Genomic DNA, 18,720 nt, shown 5'->3' with positions numbered 1-18,720 from the left:
TTCTTTGTGACAGAGAATCCTATATGGTGGAGATGGTACTACTCGTTAACAATCGTGGCCTACACCTTGTATGGTTTCATATTATCGCAATTAGGACAAGTTCAGGACACAATGGATGGCACAGATGAAACGGTTTGGTAGGTGGATTTGACTTGGTGCGGGGTGCGTTGGGATGTAATGGTTGTTAGTTTTTGGAATTCTATAAATAACCTGTTAGTGAAAAAGAAATTTCAAAAAGCATGTACATTTAATAAGAAACTCAAAAAATCTCACTAAATATCAAGGCAAATCTTATCTGTTACAATCGTACTTGTATGTATATTAAAAACTTGGGAACCATCTCATCTCCTCTAGAAATTGAATGTTTTGATGGCACATACAAAAATGACTGTGAAAATTGCCACAAATCCGAGAAGTATAGCTGCAACTGGTCCAAACATGCTGTGTTTGAACCCAAAGTAACGGTCCAAAAATAAAACAAAGGAGAAGGGAACTGTCATCTTTGGAGACAACAGCAAAGGAGTACTCGAAGTAATCGGCTCAATAGGTATATCAAATCAAATCAACCGAAAAAAGTAGATTAGAACCCAAAGAACCGCACCAAGTAAAATACACCGACCAAACGCGAACAAATCAAAGCAATTGACACAAGTAAACATACGTTGAGGCCAAAATGAGGCCATGAAAAAGAACATATGCAATAAAGCATATACTCAGAATGCTATTGACGCTTTCAAGCCATCAAACTTCTTTATGTCCACGTTGCTCCATGGCGAATACACCACACCATCATGAGTCAGCAACTCGTCGTCCACCGCGTTCCAGTTATCATGGTACTGTTGAATCTTTGAAGGATTTTTGTCATCATTCTATAAATGGTTGCCAAAATCAACACTCCGAAGACCCAAGAAGAGATTGTGATGAACCACGCATTGCCAAAGTTTTTCTGGCTTGAAGTCATTGTTGCCACGAAATTTATGGAGGCAAACTGCATATGAAATTTACACACGTGAACCACCATATAAAAGCGGGCAGCATTACCTTTTCTTTGAGATTTTATTTGTTCATTCTGAGCTGATTCTCCCTTGTAGGGGGGGGCCACGATGCGGCAGAGAGGGATGGGAATGGCCAGTGCTCGACGGTGAGGGAGGCCATTGAGAAAAAAATGAGTCGGCAGAGAGGGAGTAGAACGTCTGCGCTGAAAAAGGGCGCCACGATGCGGCGGAAAGAGATGGGAATGGCCAGTAACAGTAGAACGGGTCGGCAGTGAGGGACGGTCATTGAGAGCAAAATGATTCGGTGAAGAGGGAGAAGAACGGTTGTGCAGAAGGAGAGGGCTAGCTACACCACTCGGCGGTGGAGGGCCAGCCACAGGACGATCACTCAGTGGAGGGCGTGGTGGCGGAGGGACACGGACAGGACGCCCACTCGGTGACGGAGGGCCAACGACATGATGGGCACTCAGCGGAGGACGTGGTGGCAAAGGGCCAGCAACAGGACACCCACTGGGCCGAGGTCCAGATAAAACAGGAAGACGTGGCGGAGGACCAGCGACACGACGATCACTCGGCAAAAGGCGTGGTGGCGGAAGGTCAGCGACTAAATGTGTAGTAACCCAGATACCATTTTAAGATAATAATATGTTAAACATGATTAAGGGTTGGGTAATTAATCAATTTCGGAGTGTTATTGGACTTCAGAAGAGAATTTGGGCTTATGAATTTGGGCCGGATCGGAAGCTCCGAACCCAGATCGGAAGCTCTGATCCCAGCCACTTCGGAAGCTCAGCGGAAGCACCGAGATCGGAAGCTCTGATCCTGGAACGGAAGTTCCGATCTTCGGCTGCCAGCTTTGCCCGATGACTCAGCCGCGAGTTTTGACAAGTGTTGATCGGGGGTGAGATCGGAAGTTCCGATCTTGGCGTGTCCTGCATGCACGCAGTGAGCTGGATCGGAAGCTCCGATCCCGAAATCGGAAGTTTCGATCTTGGTCGGGAATTTTGCCTATAAATAGGGCCGTTCAGAATTCATTTCAATTTCGAATTTCCGAGTTTCCTTCTTCAGTTTTATAGTGTGAGTTATACACTTGAGGGCCTTATCGGTTATAATCGAAGTTCTGGAATAACCAAGTTTTGGTTATAGTCATCCGGGACTAGCATCTCCAAAGGGCTATCTACGGACGAAGGTATGGCCCGAGAATCTATTTAAGTTTTGGGAGTACTTATTAGCTTAGTTAAGGCTTATAGAACTTGTGTAGTGATACGATGAACTTTTAAATATAGGCTTGAAACCTAGGATATACTTTACTTGAACTAGCCTAGAGGTACGTACACATCCACTGAGATTGCCAGCGAGTATACATGTTTATATGTTGCATTTATTTGGCATTCTTATATGTCATGATGTATGATTTACCGTTTTCCATACTCATATGTCATGTGCATATACACGTTGAGTCTATTCCTTGTTATACCTGATTATAGAGCCGCTCAGCTCTATACTCGATAGTCTGTCACTGAGAGTACCGCGACGGCGGGGGCATTTATGTCTGTCTACTCTGGTGTACTAGACGAGTGTGGTTGCACCCAGAGGTTGATCCGTGCGGTGGCAGCACTCATGTGGCGCCGGTACTGAGCATGACTTTTCGGATGATTTTTACCAGTCATCATGTTGCATGCATTATATACATATGTTTACTCATGTCTATGTACTGGGCATTAGCGCTCATGTCCTAGTTGTTATCTTGGACACCCTATTCCATGGGGCAGGTCGCAGGATGGACGGAGCTGGTAGTTCAAGGCAGGACTAGGGAGCAGGAGCCTTGAGGAGTTTATTATACAACATGATTTGTTAGCTGTATAATGTTAACTTTTAAGAATTTCGATATGGTTGTATCATTACATATTTAAGCCTGGATTATATTACTAAGCTGATATGTAAATTATGGTTTTGTTTCCGCACGTTTTTACTCTGTTAAGTAATTGCTGTATTAAGTTTAATGCATGCTATTAGTTTCCAGTTAATAGGTAATTCCATGCAGGGTCACTACATTTTTGATATCAGAGAATGCATAGATTTTGGGATTAGTACTTGGGATTTAGTTTAGTCTTGAGTAATTCTTGCGCATTTGGGATTTTAATGTGCAATTCTTTTCAGGATATGGCTGACGAGAGTCACGGTAGTGTTGGCCAGGGAGGTGGTCACCATCATCGTCGCCATCATCATCAGGATGATAGACATCGTCCTCATGAGGGTAGACGTCGCTATACTATTAATAAGTTCATGCAGGTAGGACCGAAACCCTTGGTGGGAGGCGAGAATCCTGAACAAGCTAGAAGCTGGATGTCTAAACTTGAGAGCACGTTCCGAGCTTTTGAGTGTACTGAGGAGCAAAAATTGGAAGTTCTAGAATTCGTTCTAGAGTATAGAGCACGTTTTTGGTGGGATGCCAAGGTTGCTCAGGCACGCACTGAGAGAGCACAGGTTACTTGGGGGGATTTCTGTAGGGAGTTTCAGAAACTGTATTTTCCTCCGGCTGTTCGCCAAGCATGATCTATGGAGTTGCTTACTTTGAGGCAAGGATCAATGACTATTGATCAGTATCAGCAGCGATTTCTTGATCTGCTACCTTTCAGTCCTCATATCAATGCGAGTGATGCGTCGAAGTATGATATCTTTCTGCAAGGCCTGAACCAAGATATCTACGCACAGCTTGTCGTCTGTGATGACCCGGTGTCTTATGAGACTTTGGTGAACCGTTGCCGTCTTGTGGAGACTAGCAACTGGCGTGCACAGTTGATGATGCCAGCACAGCCTAGTGGATCTTTTGAGCCTCGAGCTCAATCTGTTGTGCCATCTGTACCTACGTCTTCTTCTACTCATAGTACTTCGTCTGGTTCTCGTAGATCACGAGGTACATTCCGCTTTGGGAAGAAGAAGAAGAAGGAGGAGTTTTGTAGCCACTGTGGTGGGAAGCATCCTGCAGCTTCATGTCAGACAGCTACTGGGGCATGTTATATTTGTGGTCAGCAGGGACATCTGCGGAGAGATTGTCCTCAGCGCATGGGTTCTGCTAGTGGATCGGGATCCCAGGTTGGATCTCAGGCTTCTACTTTTCCACGTCAGCATCCAGCACCATAGAGTTCTTCTGGTTTTCGTCCCCAGACTCAAGGGCAGGTGTTTGCTCTGTCTCAGGAGCAGGCTACTGAGGGAAGCGATCGTATGTTGGCAGGTAACTTCTTGTTATGTGGTATTCCTGCACTTGTCTTAATTGATACTGGAGCATCGCATTCCTTTATTTCTAGTCGCTTCGTTAAGAGACATAGATTACCTTATGTATCATTAGATATAGATTTAGTTGTATCTACTCCGTTGGAGCAGGAGGTAGTAACTAAGCGTCTAGTGATGGGTTGCCTTCTGGAGTTTGAGGGTAATGTGTTATCGGCTAATCTGATGATATTAGCGATGACAGATTTTGATTGTATTTTGGGAATAGATATGCTGACTTTGTATCACGCTACTGTGGATTGTTATCAGCGTCTGGTACAGTTTCATTCCGTTGAGGGTGATAGCTGGTACTTTTATGGTGAGGGTGCGCGACCTCCGATGCCACTTGTTTCGGCTTTGAAGGCATGTCATGTCTTGAAGTCAGGTGGGGAGGGCTACCTCATCTATGCAGTTGATATGTCCGCGAGTAGTCCGGGTATTGATCAGCTACCGGTTGTCAGCGAATTTCCTGACGTATTCCCTGATGAGATTCCTGGTTTTCCTCCGATTCGAGAGGTTGAATTTGGTATTGATTTAGTACCAGGAACTACGCCTATATCCCAAGAACCTTATCGTCTGGCACCGTCAGAGATGAGGGAATTGAAACAGCAGTTACAGGATCTGCTTGATAAGGGATATATTCGTCCGAGTGTTTCTCTGTGGGGAGCACCTGTGTTGTTTGTCAAGAAGAAGGATGGAATGATGCGATTGTGTATTGATTACATGCAGTTGAATCGTGTCACCATCAAGAACAAGTATCCTTTGCCGCGGATTGATGATCTGTTCGATCAACTACAGAGTACTTCTGTTTATTCGAAGATAGATCTGAGATCGGGTTACCACCAGATGCGGGTACGAGACTCGGATATATCTACGACTGCTTTCAGGACCAGATACGGGCATTATGAGTTTCTGGTGATGCCATTCGATTTGACGAATGCACTGGCAGTCTTTATGAATCTGATGAATCAAGTATTTCGAGATTATCTGGATAGATTTGTCATCGTCTTCATAGATGATATTCTTGTTTATTTTCATGACAAGGATGATCATGCACATCATCTAAGGATTGTTTTACAAACGTTACGAGATAAGCAGCTGTATGCGAAATTGAGCAAGTGTGAATTTTGGCTTGATCGGGTAGTGTTTCTCGGTCATGTAATTTCTAGTGAAGGGATATCTGTTGATCCTAGTAAGATAGAGGCAGTGCTGAACTGGTCTCGACCGACGACGGTTGCTGAGATTTGTAGTTTCTTGGGTCTAGCTGGATATTACCGTCGGTTCATCAAGAATTTTTCACAGTTGGCCAGGCCTTTGACTCAGCTTATTCGGAAAGATGTTACCTTCATTTGGTCCTCGGATTGTGAGGAGTCATTTCACGAGCTGCGTAGACGTCTTACTACTGCACCTGTGCTAGATCTACCTTCTGGATCAGGAGGTTATGTTGTTTATACTGATGCCTCTGGTCAGGGGTTAGGATGTCTTTTGACACAGCATGGACATGTTATTGCCTATGATTCTCGACAGTTGAAGACGCATGAGAATAATTATCCAGTGCATGATCTCGAGTTAGCCGCCATCGTATTTTCACTCAAGATTTGGAGGCATTATCTTTATGGCAAGAAATTTGAGATATTCACGGATCATAAGAGTTTGAAGTATTTATTCACTCAGGCAGAGTTGAATATGCGACAGAGACGCTGGATGGATCTCCTGAAGGATTATGATTGTGAAATCAAATATCATCCAGGTTCTGCTAATCTTAGTGTTGATGCCTTGAGTCGGCAGGTGAGACTTTCTGCACTTCAGACTAATGAAATATCTCATATGATTCAAGAGTGTTGTTCATTGAGTTTTACGCTCAAGCACAAGAAAGGGAGAAATGGGATTCGTTTGTATACTATTCTATCTGAGCCGGCAATGTATTCTCGGATTAGAGATGCTCAGATATTTGATATTAAGACTCAGCGATTGGCATGTCTGGCCAATGGAGTTAATACATCTGGATTCTATTTTCAGGCAGATGGTTTATTGTGCCTATCTAATAGAGTGGTTGTACCCAATGTTGCGGAGCTCGGGAATGATATTCTATCTCAAGCTCACAGGAGTCGATTGTCAGTTCATCCTGGAAGTATGAAAATGTATAAGGACTTGTGAATTATATTCTGGTGGAAGGGGATGAAGCGAAGTGTGTATCAGTTTGTTTCGAAATGTTTGGTTTGTCAACAGGTCAAGGCTGAACATCGACGACCAGGTGGATTACTGCAGAATCTTGAGATTTCCAAATGGAAGTGAGAGCATGTGACTATGGATTTTGTTACCCACTTGTCTATGACTTCACGTCAGTGTGATGCTATCTGGGTTTTCGTTGACCGTTTGATGAAATCAGCACATTTCATTCCTTATAACCGGGAGTATTCTTATGATCGCATGGCACGCTTATATATCCAGGAGATAGTGCGATTGCATGGGATTCCAGTGAGTATAATCAGTGATAGAGATCCGCGCTTTACCTCACGTTTTTGGGGTAGTTTTCAGCAGACGTTGGGTACCACTTTGAGTTTGAGCACTGCGTATCATCCGGAGACTAACGGGCAGTCAGAGCGCACTATTCGTACGCTGGAGGATATGCTACGTTCTTCTGTCATGGACTTTGGATTATCTTGGCAGGATCAGTTACCTTTGATCGAATTTTCCTACAATAACAGTTATCATCGTAGTATTGATATGGCACCTTTCGAGGCATTGTATGGTCAACGGTGTCGTACTCCGTTATTTTGGAATGAAGTCGGGGAACGGCAAGTCGAGGGTCCTGAATTGGTGCAGCATATTGTAGACAAGGTAGATTTGATCAAACATAGGATCAAAGTTGCTCAAGATAGACAAGTCAGTTATGCGAATATTCGCCGTAGGCCACTTCAGTTTGAGCCTGGTGAATATGTGTTCCTACGAGTATCACCTTTCAGGAAGGTGATGAGATTCGGTGTGAAAGGCAAGTTGTCTCCTCGTTACATTGGGCCTTTCCAGATACTGGAGAAGGTTGGAGATGTAGCTTATCGTTTGGCTTTACCGCCATCTCTTTCCAGTATACAGTATGTTTTTCATGTGTCGTTGCTTCGACAATACATAGCTGATGAATCTCATGTGATTCAGTCTACTGATATTCAGCTAGAGCCCGATCTGTCCTTTGTTGAACGACCAATCTGTATCCTAGACAGGAAGGAGAAAGTTCTTCGGAACAAGACTATACCACTTGTGATGGTACAGTGGCAACGCCGAGGCGTTGAAGAAGCAACTTGGGAAACTGAGAGTCGTATGCGAGCGGAATATCCTGAGTTGTTTGCTTTGTATTTTTGATTACCATGTAAGATGTAATTACAGTTGTTGTAATAAACATGGTTTGATGTTTCATATTGTTATCTTGATTTGTCTTTAGATGTTATTTCGCGGACGAAATATCTAAAGGTGGGGAGAATGTAGTAACCCAGATACCATTTTAATATAATAATATGTTAAACATGATTAAGGGTTGGGTAATTAATCAATTTCGGAGTGTTATTGGACTTCAGAAGAGAATTTGGGCTTATGACTTTGGGCCGGATCGGAAGCTCCGAACCCAGATCGGAAGCTCCGATCCCAGCCACTTCGGAAGCTCAGCGGAAGCACCGAGATCGGAAGCTCCGATCCTGGAACGGAAGTTCCGATCTCCGGCTGCCAGCTTTGCCCGATGACTCACCCGCGAGTTTTGACAAGTGTTGATCGGGGGTGAGATCGGAAGCTCCGATCCGACGATCGGAAGTTCCGATCTTGGCGTGTCCTGCATGCACGCAGTGAGCTGGATCGGAAGCTCCGATCCCGAAATCGGAAGTTCCGATCTTGGCCGGGAATTTTGCCTATAAATAGGGCCGTTCAGAATTCATTTCAATTACGAATTCCCGAGTTTCCTTCTTCAGTTATATAGTGTGAGTTATACACTTGAGGGTCCTATCGGTTATAATCGAAGTTCTGGAATAACCAAGTTGTGGTTATAGTCATCCGGGACTAGCATCTCCAAAGGGCTATCTACGGACGAAGGTATGGTCTGGGAATCTATTTAAGTTTTGGGAGTACTTATTAGCTTAGTTAAGGCTTATAGAACTTGTGTAGTGATACGATGAACTTTTGAATATAGGCTTGAAACCTAGGATCTACTTTACTTGAACTAGCCTAGAGGTACGTACACATCGACTGAGATTGCCAGCGAGTATACATGTTTATATGTTGCATTTATTTGGCATTCTTATATGGCATGATGTATGATTTACCGTTTTCCATACTCATATGTCATGTGCATATACACGTTGAGCCTATTCCTTGTTATACCTGATTATAGAGCCGCTCAGCTCTATACTCGATAGTCTGTCACTGAGAGTACCGCGACGGCGGGGGCATTTATGTCTGTCTACTCTGGTGTACTAGACGAGTGTGGTTGCACCCAGAGGTTGATCCGTGCGGTGGCAGCACTCATGTGGCGCCGGTACTGAGCATGACTTTTCGGATGATTTTTACCAGTCATCATGTTGCATGCATTATATACATATGTTTACTCATGTCTATTGACTGGGCGTTAGCGCTCACGTCCTAGTTGTTATCTTGGACACCCTATTCCATGGGGCAGGTCGCATGATGGACGGAGCTGGTAGTTCAAGGCAGGACTAGGGAGCAGGAGCCTTGAGGAGTTTATTATACAACATGATTTGTTAGCTGTATAATGTTTACTTTTAAGAATTTCGATATGGTTGTATCATTACAGATTTAAACCTGGATTATATTACTAAGCTGATATGTAAATTATGGTTTTGTTTCCGCACGTTTTTACTCTGTTAATTAATTGTTGTATTAAGTTTAATGCATGATATTAGTTCCCAGTTAGTAGGTGATTTCATGCAGGGTCACTACAAAACGCCCACTTGGCCGAGGGGCAGAGCCAACAGGAAGACTTGGCAGAGGGCCAGAGCTAACAGGACGTGGTGGCGGAGGGCCAGCGACAGGACAACCACTTCGCGTAGTACGGACGCCAGCTACGGTTGTAGCCATGAGCGGAGGAGGGCGGGCCATTCTTCCGAGAAATCGATGAACAAGATGGGCTAGAAGATGAAGAAACCGGCGGTGGGGAGGAGGTAAAATAAACCGGAGGACTCTCTAGACGAGAACCATTTGCAGAGGATTTTGTTTGAAGAATTTGTAATAACAGAAGCCGAGTCGAGGAAAATATATATATACTAGCTGGTGGAGGAAAAGTGAATCGGGCAGAAAATAATAAAAATAAATAAATTAAAAATCTCTTATAAATCCTAAAAGGAAGTGTTTGGAAGCAGATCATATTGTCACGGACTTAGCACTTCTAAGATCACGTACGGCCTTTTCTTCTTGACTATGCCCCTTGCGAGTACTAGCAAAGCACCCTTTGTTACGCAAGTGTTTGTGTAAGTTTTTGAGTAAGAACACAAGAGAGCTTGGAGAATGCTTTGTATTGATTTCCAACTTGGTGGTTTACAAATGAGGGCTTGCACACTTTATAGTTGAGCTCCCTACAATCTACATGATTCTAGATTCTTCCATCTACACCAATATAGAGTACTATACTTTCTACAAGTTTCTATGCAAGTCATTTATATACAAGTGTATTTCTATAGAGTTCTACATAAGCCTATATCTCGAATATTGTATAGACTTCTAGAATATGCAAAACCTCTACCTTGCCTCATGCATTAAAATCTTTCGGAATGCGCAAAAAGGTGTCGGTTGTGACATTCTCCTCCACCTATTTGGCTGACGCCATCGTCACCTCAAATTGATGGAGTAGTTCTTTGAAATGCCACAAGTCATCTTTTGTTTCCCATGTTGCATCGGACTCTGACAATTCTTTCCATTTGATCAAATTTTGAGTGCTATGTTGCACTCCACGTCGCCGCTCGATACGTTTGGCAAGTACCTCTTCAACATCTTTGTCAAAGAAAGTTGTTACTACATGAGGTGTTTGGTGAGAATCGCCTCGACTAGAGTTTTTCTCATCTGGATAATAAGGCTTTAACATGCTCACATGAAAGACCGGATGAATCTTCAATGTGTTGGAGAGTTCGAGACGATAGGATACCTTCCCAACCCTTGCAATGATCGTGAAGGGTCCTTCATACTTCCGGATTAGACCCAGACCAGTAAGTTCTCCATCAAAACCATCCATTGTTCTGGTCTCCTCCATATATACTCACAAATTACTAACAAAGAATGCTAATTTCTTGTGTTAGATAATACCTATATGGTGGAGATGGTACTACTGGTTAACACCTATTGCCTACACCTTGTATGGTTTCATAATATCGCAATTCGGACAAGTTCAGGACACAATGGATGTAGGGATTACAATTTTCCCCGCGGGTTCGGATACCCGCGGGAAAAACCCGAAACGGGACGGGTTTGGGGGAGTATTTTCGGGTATGAGTTCGCGTTTGGGGATTTTTAAAATCTCCGAAACATATTGGGGCAGGTATGTGGATGTTATCCCCATCCCCGAACCCGCCCCGATAATAATAATAATAATAATAATAATAATAATAATAATAATAATAATAATAATAATAATAATAATAATAATAATAATAATATACAAATATTTTAATTATAAAATTTTATTAAATCTAAAATATTATTAAAAAATTAAAATTAAAACTATTATTATTATTATTTCGTTTATATATATATTTATACATTATATATAATACATCCGTTTATGATAGCGTAGTTTTTTATAACATAAAATATTATTTTAATCTTTACACATATAAAGTATTTATTTAGTCTAAATATATATTATTTATTTTGATAAATTTAGAAACAATATATAGTCTTAATAAATTTTTGATACATAGTATTTTCTTTAAAATAATAATTTTGATTTATAGAAATATTTTGTATTTAAAATATTTTTATTTATTTTAAAAGTTAATATTATAATAAAAAATTTGACCCAAAATATTTTAGGTATTTTATTATAAAATTGAATAATAATTTTTATATTCATATATAATAAAATTTACTAATTTATATATATATATATTATAATAAAATTTATTTATAATATATATATATTATAATAAAAATTTATTTATAATATATATATATATATATTCGTGTATGGGTTTGGGGATGTGGATTTGGTCCCCGCGGGTATGGGTACCGGAAATCCTCGATAAAAATTAATGGGGATCGTGCGGGAATGGGGATCGGGTTTGAATTCTGGGACGGGGATGGGGAAGACATCCCCGTGCCCGATCCGCCCCATTGACATCCCTAAATGGATGGCATAGATGAAACGGTGGAACAATTCTTGGACCGTTACTTTGGGTTCAAACACGTAATGCTTGGACCAGTTGCAAAGGAGATGAGATGGTTCCCAATTTTTTAATATACATACAAGTACAATTGTAACAGATAAGTTTTGTCTTTGTACTTGTGAGATTTTTTGAGTTTTTTTATTAAATGTACACATTTTTTGGAACTTCTTTTTCACTAACAGGTTATTTATAGAATTCCAAAAACTAACTGTTACATCCCAACGCACCCCGCACCAAGTCAAATCCACCTACCAAACACCAATAAATCAAATCAACCGACAAAAGTAGACTAGAACCCAAAGCACCCCACCAAGTCAAATACACCGACCTAACGCGAACAAATCAAAGCAATTGACACAAGTAAACATATGGTGAGGCCAAAATGAGGCCATGAAAAAGAACATACGCAATAAAGCATATACCCAGAATGATACTAACGCTTTCAAGCCATCAAACTTCTTTATGTCTTCAAAGGATTTTTGCCATCATTCAATAAATGGTTGCCAAAATCAGCACTCCGAAGACCCAAGAAGCGATTGCGATGAACTACGCGTTGCCACAATTGATCTAGCTTGAAGTCATTGTTGCCGCGAAATTGATGGAGGCAAACTACATATGAAATTTACACACACGAACCACCATATAAAAGCGGGCAGCAATGCCTTTTCTTTGAGATTTTATTTGTTTGATTTTGAGCTGATTCTCCCTAGTGGGGGTCCCACGATATGGCGGAGAGGGATGGGGATGGCCAGTGCTCGGCGGTGAGGGAGGGCCATTGAGAGCAAAATGAGTCGGCGGAGAGAGAGCCGAACAACTGCGCAGAAGAAGGGGGCCACGATGCGGCGGAGAGAGAGGGGGATGGCCAGTGACAGTAGAACGGGTCGGCGGTGAGGGAGGGCCATTGAGAGCAAAATGAGTCGGCGGAGAGGGATCAGAATGGCTGCACAGAAGGAAGGGGCCAGCTACACCACTAGGCGGTGGAGGTCCAGCGACAGGACGATCACTCAGCGGAGGGCGTGGTGGCGGAGACCCAGTGACAGGATGCCAACTCGGTGGCAGAGGGCCAGAGACCGGACGTGGAACTCAGAGAAGGACGTGGTGGTGGAGGGCTAGCGACATGACGTGTAGTGACCCTGCATGGAATTACCTACTAACTGGAAACTAATAGCATGCATTAAACTTAATACAGCAAAATACTTAGCAGAGTAAAAACGTGCGGAAACTTAACCATAAATTTACATATCAGCTTAGTAATATAATCCAGGCTTAAATCTGTAGTGATACAACCATATCGAAATCCTTAAAAGTAAACATTATACAGCTAATAAATCATGCTGTATAAAAACTCTTCAAGGCTCCTGCTCCCTAGTCCTGCCTTGAACTACCAGCTCCGTTCACCCTGCGACCTGCCCCATGGAATAGGGTGTCCAAGATAACAACTAGGACGTGAGCGCTAACGTCCAGTACATAGACATGAGTAAACATATGTATATAATGCATGCAACATGATGACTGGTAAAAGATCATCCGAAAAGTCATGCTCAGAACCGGCGCCATATGAGTGCTTCCACCGCACGGATCAACCTCTGGGTGCAACCACACTCGTCTAGTACACCAGAGTAGACAGACATAAATTCCCCCGCCGTCGCGGTACTCTCAATGACAGACTATCGAGTATAGAGTTGAGCGGCTCTATAATCAAGTATAACAAGGAATAGGCTCAACGTGTATATGCACATGACATATGAGTATAGAAAACGGTAAATCATACATCATGCCATATAATAATGCCAAATAAATGCAACATATAAACATGTATACTCGCTGGCAATATCAGTTAATGTGTACGTACCTCTAGACTAGTTCAAGTCTAGTAGGATCCTATGTTCCAAGCCTATATTCAAAAGTTCAATGTATCACTACACAAGTTCTATAAGCCTTAATTAAGCTAATAAGTACTCTCAAAACTTAAATAAATTCCCGGACCATACCTTCGTCCGTAGTTAGCCCGTTGATGTGTTCAAAATTATGCCAAAGCTTCGAAACAAACCCAACAATTAAATAAAATCAACACTGATGTCCGGTAGTGGCGGCGGCACGACGGCGGTTCGACGGCGGCGATGCGGCGGCGACAGTGGCGGCGGCCGGAAAATCAGTCGTCGTCAGAGTTGGGTATTTCTGCAAAATATTTATATCGAAACGAAGCTTACGACATAAGGAACAAAACGCCTCAATCAATTTCAAGTTTCCGGCGAATTACGGCGGCGAAGGCGGAGGTCGAAACTCGGGTTTCCGAAAATCATGACGAAACTTTGCAAACTTGGTATCAATAGCTAGGTATCGTCGAGAAGATTTCAACCGTATATTCAATTTCACGTTTCAGTGGCCGGAGACAGCTGAACGACGGCAATAAAGCGGCGGCTCCGGAGTCGGGTTCGTCGGGGTGCGTCTAAAATGGCCAAAGTGGATATCCGTGGATAGCTCTCGTCGCGAGGAGTCCAACGGTATATATAATTTTGAATTTTGGTAACCGGAGGCGAAGTTACGGAGGTTTGAAGGCGGCGCGAGGAGAGAGAAACGGGCTTCGGGAAATTGGAGAAAAAATCGCAGATGATGATGTGACGTGTCTATGTATATATTTCGTATATATAACTCAATTAAACAGTGTACACGCGTCTAACTGTGTGTACTCTTTTATTCATTCGAGATTCAAACTTGACCCGATTTAAATTATTTCAACTCATTTAATACCTTGATCATATATTTAGTAACCCTTAATCACGATTAATATTTAATTAACGTAACACAGGGTACGGGTTACTACATTCTCCCCAACTTAAGAAATTTCGTCCTCAAAATTTCAATCTAGGTACAATCAAGGAATTAAACATGCAAGTTTATTCATCACAAGTATTGTACATGCCAAATGTATATTCAAAAGATATTATACATACTATACATATCAGTGGAATATACATCAAATAACTCAGGATATTCTGCTCGCATACGGCTTTTGGTTTCCCAAGTTGCTTCTTCAACGCCTCGGCGCTGCCACTGTACCATCACAAGTGGTATAGTCTTGTTCCAAAGAACTTTCTCCTTCCTGTCTAGGATACGGATTGGTCGTTCAACAAAATACAAATCTGGCTCTAGCTAAATATCAGTAGATTGAATCACATGAGATTCATCAGTTATGTACTGTCGAAGAAACGACACATGAAAAACATCATGTATACTGGAAAGAGATGGCGGTAAAGCCAAACGATATGCAACATCTCCAATCTTCTCCAGTATCTGGAAAGGCCCAATAAAACGAGGAGACATCTTGCCTTTCACACCGAACCTCATCACCTTCCTGAAAGGTGATACTCGTAGGAACACATATTCACCAGGCTCAAACTGAAGTGGCCTACGGCGAATATTCGTATAACTGGCTTGTCTATCTTGAGCAATTTTGATCCTATGCTTGATCAAATCTACCTTGTCTACAATCTGCTGCACCAATTCAGGACCCTCGACTTGCCGTTCCCCGACTTCATCCCAGAATAACGGAGTACGACACCGTCGACCATACAATGCCTCGAAAGGTGCCATATCAATACTACGATGATAACTGTTATTGTAGGCAAATTCGATCAAAGGTAACTGATCCTGCCAAGATAAGCCAAAATCCATGACAGAAGAACGTAGCATATCCTCCAGTGTACGAATAGTGCGCTCTGACTGCCCATCAGTCTCCGGATGATATGCAGTGCTCAAACTCAGAGTGGTACCCAACGCCTGCTGAAAACTACCCCAAAAACGTGAGGTAAAGCGTGGATCTCTATCACTGACTATACTCACTGGAATCCCATGCAATCGCACTATCTCCTGGATATATAAGCGTGTCATGCGATCATAAGAATATTCCCGTTTATAAGGAATGAAATGTGCTGATTTCGTCAAACGATCAACGACAACTCAGATAGCATCACACTGACGTGAAGTCATAGGCAAGTGGGTAACAAAATCCATAGTCACGTGCTCCCACTTCCATTCAGGAATCTCAAGATTCTGCAGTAATCCACCTGGTCGTCGGTGTTCAGCCTTGACCTGTTGACAAACCAAACATCTAGAAAGAAACTGATACACACTTCGCTTCATCCCCTTCCACCAGAATCTAGTTCGCAAGTCCTTATACATTTTCATACTTCCAGGATGAACTGATAATCGACTCCTGTGAGCTTGAGATAGAATATCATTCCTGATGATGATGGCGACGATGATGATGACCACCTCCCTGGCCAACACTACCGTGACTCTCGTCAGCCATATCCTGAAAAGAATTGCACATTAAAATCCCAAATGCGCAAGAATTACTCAAGACTAAACTAAATCCCAAGTACTAATCCCAAAATCTATGCATGCTCTGATACCAAAAATGTAGTGACCCTTCATGGAATCACCTACTAACTGGCAACTAATAGCATGCATTAAACTTAATACAGCAAAATACTTAGCAGAGTAAAAACGTGCGGAAACTTAACCATAAATTTACATATCAGCTTAGTAATACAATCCAGGCTTAAATCTGTAGTGATACAACCATATCGAAATCCTTAAAAGTAAACATTATACAGCTAATAAATCATGCTGTATAAGAACTCTTCAAGGCTCCTGCTCCCTAGTTCTTCCTTGAACTACCAGCTCCGTTCACCCTGCGACCTGCCCCATGGAATAGGGTGTCCAAGATAACAACTAGGACGTGAGCGCTAACGTCCAGTACATAGACATGAGTAAACATATGTATATAATGCATGCAACATGATGACTGGTAAAAGATCATCCGAAAAGTCATGCTCAGAACCGGCGCCATATGAGTGTTTCCATCGCACGGATCAACCTCTGGGTGCAACCACACTCGTCTAGTACACCAGAGTAGACAGACATAAATTCCCCCGCCGTCGCGGTACTCTCAATGACAGACTATCGAGTATAGAGTTGAGCGGCTCTATAATCAAGTATAACAAGGAATAGGCTCAACGTGTATATGCACATGACATATGAGTATAGAAAACGGTAAATCATACATCATGCCATATAATAATGCCAAATAAATGCAACATATAAACATGTATACTCGCTGGAAATCTCAGTCAATGTGTACGTACCTCTAGGCTAGTTCAAGTCTAGTAGGATCCTAGGTTCCAAGCCTATATTCAAAAGTTCAATGTATCACTACACAAGTTCTATAAGCCTTAATTAAGCTAATAAGTACTCCCAAAACTTAAATAGATTCCCGAACCATACCTTCGTCCGTAGTTAGCCCGTTGATGTGTTCAAAATTATGCCAAAGCTTCGAAACAAACCCAACAATTAAATAAAATCAACACTGATGTCCGGTAGTGGCGGCGGCATGACGACGGTCCGCCGGCGGCGGCGCGGCGGCGACAGTGGCGGCGGCCGGAAAATCAGTAGTCGTTGGAGTTGGGTATTTCTGCAAAATATTTATATCAAAACAAAGCTTACGACATAAGGAACAAAACGCCTCAATCAATTTCAAGTTTTCGGCGACTTACGGCGGCGAAACAGGGCGGCGAAGGCGGAGGTCGAAACTCGGGTTTTTGGAAATCATGACGAAACTTTGCAAACTTGGTATCAATAGCTAGGTATCGTCGAGACGATTCCAACCGTATATTCAATTTCATGTTTTAGTGGCCGGAGACAGTTGAACAACGGCAATAAAGCGGCGGCTTCGGAGTCGAGTTCGTCGGGGTGCGTCTAAAATGGCTAAAGTGGATATCCGTGGATAGCCCTCGTCGCGAGGAGTCCAACGGTATATTTAATTTTGAATTTCGGTAACCGGAGGTGAAGTTACGGAGGTTTGAAGGCGGCGCGAGGAGAGAGAAACGGGCTTCGGGAAATTGGAAAAGAAATCGCAGATGATGATGTGACGTGTCTCTGTATATATTTCGTATATATAACTCAATTAAACAGTGTACACGCGTCTAACTGTGTGTACTCTTTTATTCATTCGAGATTCAAACTTGACCCGATTTAAATTAGTTCAACTCATTTAATACCTTGATCATATATTTAGTAACCTTTAATCACGATTAATATTTAATTAACGTAACACAGGGTATGGGTGGTATGGGTTACTACATGATGCCCACTCGGCCGAGGGCCAGAGCTAACAGGAAGATGTGGCGGAGGGCCAGAGCTAACAGGATATGTGGTGGCGGAGGGCCAGCGACAAGATGACCACTCGGCGGAGTACGAACGCCAGCTACGGTTGTAGCAATGAGTGGAGGAGGGCGGGCCATTCGTTCGAGAAATCGGTGGACAGGATGGGCTAGAAGATGAAGAAATCGGCGACAGGAAGGAGGTAAAATAAAGCGGAGGACTCGCTCGACGAGAGACATTTGCAGAGGAGTTTGTTTGAAGGATTTGTAAGAACAGAAGCCGAGTCGAAAATATATATACTAGCTGGTGGAGGAAAAGTGAATCGGACAGAAAATAATAAAAAAAATAAATTAAAAATCTCTTATAAACCCTAAAAGGCAGTGTTTGGAATCGGATCCTATTGTCACAGACTTAGCCCTTCTAAGATCACGTGCGGCCTTTTTTTCCTTGACTATGCCCCTTGCGAATACTAGCAAAGCACCCTTTGTTACGCAAGTGTTTGTGTAAGTTTTTGAGTAAGAACACAAGAGATCTTGGAGAATGCTTTGTATTGATTTACAACTTGGTGGTTTACAAATAAGGGCTTGCACACTTTATAGTTGAGCTCCCTACAATCTACATGATTCTAGATTCTTTCATCTACTCCAATCTAGAGTACTCTACTTTCTACAAGTTTCTATGCAAGTCATTTATATACAAGTGTATTTCTATAGAGTTCTGCATAAGCCTATATCTTGAATATTGTATAGACTTCTATAATATGCAAAACCTCTACCTTGTCTAATGCATTAAAATCTTTCGGAATGCGCAATAAGGTGCCGGTTGTGACATTCTCCCCCACCTATTTGGCTGACGCCCTCGTCGCCTCAAATTTATGGAGTAGTTCTTTGAACTGCCACAAGTCATCTTTTGTTTTT

The sequence above is a fragment of the Henckelia pumila genome, chromosome 1 (genome assembly GCF_033568475.1).
Source record: "Henckelia pumila isolate YLH828 chromosome 1, ASM3356847v2, whole genome shotgun sequence".
NCBI classification, from domain to species: domain Eukaryota; kingdom Viridiplantae; phylum Streptophyta; class Magnoliopsida; order Lamiales; family Gesneriaceae; genus Henckelia; species Henckelia pumila.
The sequence above is the reverse complement of the archived record's forward strand: the minus strand, read 5'-3'. Positions refer to the sequence as shown.